The sequence below is a fragment of the Ixodes scapularis genome, unplaced genomic scaffold (genome assembly GCF_016920785.2).
Source record: "Ixodes scapularis isolate PalLabHiFi unplaced genomic scaffold, ASM1692078v2 PGA_scaffold7__128_contigs__length_106722199, whole genome shotgun sequence".
Lineage (NCBI taxonomy): Eukaryota > Metazoa > Arthropoda > Arachnida > Ixodida > Ixodidae > Ixodes > Ixodes scapularis.
The window spans coordinates 89,964,557-89,968,486 of record NW_024609882.1 but is presented as its reverse complement, the minus strand read 5'-3'; the positions used below and the strand labels follow the sequence as shown (position 1 = coordinate 89,968,486).

At 44.9% G+C, this 3,930-nt stretch overlaps 1 pseudogene; it reads right to left on the bottom strand.

The window, feature by feature from the left end:
• Positions 1 to 533: 533 nt before the first annotated feature.
• LOC115319568 lies at positions 534 to 3,502 on the bottom strand (annotated as a pseudogene).
• Between the last annotated feature and the right edge of the window lie 428 nt (positions 3,503 to 3,930).

Sequence of the window (3,930 nt, the reverse complement as noted above, 5' to 3'; positions counted from 1 at the left end):
TCCTGGAGCAGACATGTACAAATTACTCAAAAAAGGTAGTTAAGTTAAGTTACTGAGTATCGACGCCAAAAGTAATTGGAGTAGAGTAGAAATTACGCATTTGTAGTAGTAATTGAGTAAACTACTAAATACTCTAAAAAGTAACGAGTTACTTTTTATATTTTTGTGGTTGCACAATGAACAGCAGTTTTGATCCCTGAAAAACCCTGCCAGCCTAAAATAAATGCAGTCGTTCTATAGTTTCCGTTTTCACCAAAATAGTTTATTCGCTCGCAGAAGCAATTGAACTTCGAAGTTCTTATCGGAGAGTTTCCCCCCTTTTTCTCCTAAAGACGTCCCCAGCCAAGCTAAGAAGACGTTCCACCGACGCACTGGATGGAACGGCAGCGTTGAATTTCAGAAACAGGCGGTGCAGGGTTGGGTACTTCAGGACGTCCTTCACATCTCTATCGTCTGACTGCAAGTAAAGCATGACGTCTTGGGCTTCTGAATCCCGCCTGCAGTGGCCCTCCTCGTTGAAGCTGAAGAAATCTTCAGGCTCTCCTGTCGCTGGCGGGTCTGAAGTTACGTGGTGTTCCCGCCGTGGCATGCAGGCGAGAGACCTCAGTCTTCAGCAACTGGATCACTCTGTCACGGTCAGCTTCCGGTACCCACTGCAGCTTAAAGCGCGGGATGAGGACAGCGCTTATCACCAGAGCGGTGTCGTCCATGGCACCTGCGAACCTGTAAAGAGGACAAAATATTTAACATGCTCGTCGGGCCAAAATAATGAAAATCACATAACTTCTAGCGCCACTATAGAAGTATCACCGGTTTACTTTTTTTCAATGCCGTCGGTAATTGCGCTTTTTAGTGGCCTACAATACTAGAGGCCGGATAGCGCCGCTAGTCTGCGTCTTGTTGCAGTTATTGTGGGCAGCAGGTACCCAAGATACATCTTGTCATCCGTTTGAAGTATGTCCAGCGCGTTGGCAATCGGCTTCATCACAGAACGACATATCACATTTGTTACAGTACATTTTGAAAAAGTACTGACAATAAACATACCTCGCAGTACTCGCTTATGAAATCTGCTTCTATTGGGCGACGAAGGATCGGAAGTTTCAGGCGCAGGCACAGCTCCTCCAGTTTTTGCGGCGTCTCCTCCGATATACCTTGCAGGCATCGCATCGCGTCGTACCGTGAATTCCAACGCGTGGCGTTGGGCACAACAAGATACCTGCGTCATTTGATTGGTTCAGCAGCGTTAAATAAGAAAAACGCTCATTCGAATAGACAGGTGTTTTTCAGACGGTTCAGATTTTTCTTATGAAGCCATGAAAATTACACTAATGTTGTGTGTGTAGGTGAATTATACTGCTTGTGAGACATATCATTGGGGGGGGGGGGGATATGGAAAATAAACATACTCAGAAACTTGCTGAGCGTGATGAAAAACTCAATTGGTGAACTGAAGAAAAATATGGTGCTCTTTCTGGCTCTCCGAAAATGCATCCAAATTGAACGAGTGCTAGTTTTAGCCTCACCGCTCTGCTCCCCACACATTCGGACGTGTTCTTTTCTTTTTTAAGTTCACTATTTGAGGTTTTTTTAATCTCTTTTACTAATATAAAGTTAAATTACCATATTTTCGAAAATTATTTGACTTATAGTAACAATTCGACCATATTATGTCCCCCTGGCCGCATAATTTACCAGCCCAGAACTCAACAGTGTAGCTTTCACATCTGTTTATAAAACCTGGGACTCTCAGAAAAAACAAAAAAATAAACATCCTAGGATTTGTTCCCAGGGCAATTTGGTGAATACTCACCTTCCGCAGAGGTCATGAATTTCATCTGCCGCCAACGTTGATTGGTTTTGCTTGGCCCAGAGGCTCTGGCACTTGCCGAAGACCGACTGGCTTAAGGTTCGATAGTCTTGTCGTGGTCGGCTCTTTGGGCGTCGACACTTGCTACAAGGTTCAGCGTGTGCGCAGCGCACCTTTGATGTGGAGGCAAACGAAACGGCTGACCATTCTCCAGAACTGACGCCAAATCCACTATGTCTAACTCCTCACTCTCTTCGTCATACTGACCATAAACTCTGTAAAAAGATGCAAACATTCAGTCCGTAATCAGTATAGCACATAGTGCACTATCCAATTAAAAAGTACTGTACCGGAATGCCTTGAGGAAATTGGAGCCATTATCCATGATCACCTTGACCACTTTGCTGTGCACCTTGTAATCTAGAAACACTTCTTCTAGCTCCTCGTCAATCTTTTCAAACGCCATGCTGCCTCTTTCTCTTCTGCAACACAGTGCCGCTGTCTTTCTCTCCAGTGTCAACGAATCGAGCCACAAGGCGGTGACCCCGAGGAATGCACTAAACATCAGTGGAAAGAAAAACCAGAAAAAGTATAAAATACTGACACCTGCAGATGTATACTTCGCGCGTTCTTTTTTTTTGTAAGAACTAACACAAATTGTGACGTTTCGATAGACGAAAACACGTTCGGGAGCCTCTTCTACTACGCGACGAGTTTATACTTCGTTCCGCCCGCCGTACTTCAGCATATATAATTACAGCAAACAGCCGGCGGGATGAAGTTCAGTGACAATATATTTCCTTCTCTTGCCCTTGCGTTCGTTAAAAGTTGAAAAGAATAAAATCATATTTTGAGTGCTAACCGCACCGTTCAGTGGGATGATTCATCAGGTCACAATACTTCTTGATAGGCGCCAAAAAAAAAAAAAGAAGCCAAATTTGTTGTATGAAAGCTAAGACAGCGCTACGTCAGTGAAGCACGGCTACTAGCCTGCGGTCTTTCAATTGGACTGCCCTGTAGTGATTAAAAGAGCACATGCCGGTGCGAGGCTCATCTAGTTCGTCATCGTTACGGGCAGAGGGGAGGTTATAAACTCAGGATCCCCGAGATATGCCGCCCGCCAACTGTGACCTACGGGCCTGCACGGCCTTGCAACCCATCGTTGTTTTCTATTTCCAGTGAAGCTCTATTATTCACATATGCCGCGCGAAATTTCGATCCACGTGCTTCGAGCTGCAGTTTGTTAACACACTCGGTCACCGATCATCCACGTGTGCACTGAGGTGTATTATAAACTGTTTAATACGCTGAGCGCTGCTAAACGTTTACTGTGTTCATTTTAAACGTTGCGTTTTATCACTTCTCCTTTGAATATAGAAGCTCCACCGAGAAAAAGCAATGTAAACTGTTCGCCCGATTCTAGAAATGTCTTTTTCTTCTTCTGTTACTTTTTTTTTTAAATTTAATAATGCAAGGGCAGTTTTTTTAAATCATATCTTTTCGCGCTCAAATAGTATAAAATAGCACCTACCGGTTGAAACTTTTCCAGCAATCGGCCGTGATCGCGATGTGCTCAGCTCTCCCCAACTCGTCCAGTAACCGCTGCTTGGTCTTGTCAGAGCGGGCAGCAATGCGTTCCATGAGCGCACGTCTCGTCAGTGGAGTCTTGGTCGGCGCAAGCCGTGTCACCATGTTGAGGAAGCCTTCGCGTTCGACGACGGAAAAGGGTGCATCGCCCCGATTACAAAGTTTTCAACGACCTCCTCGTAGGATTTCTGGGTTAAAACTCCGGAACGAAAGGCATCCAATTTCAGCTGCTTGGCCTCCCTTTCTGCTTCAGGCCTCGATCCAGAGTCATGACATGCCGTTCGTTTGCGAATGCCGCTGTCCAGCTTCGAGAGTTGGGTAGGGTGCAGCGACTGCAATTTATGACATTGTGTCAAGTGAAGCACTCCCAATAGTCAGACAAAATATAACTTTACGTTTATGTTCATTAGCTAAAGAAGTTAGGCAGCACAAAATTTTCATTATCTGGCGAATTGTAACTACGATCATAGCCCGACCGTAAGAGCTACTTGCAGGTTTCAAGCTCAAAGGTAAAATAATTTAAGCAGCGGTCA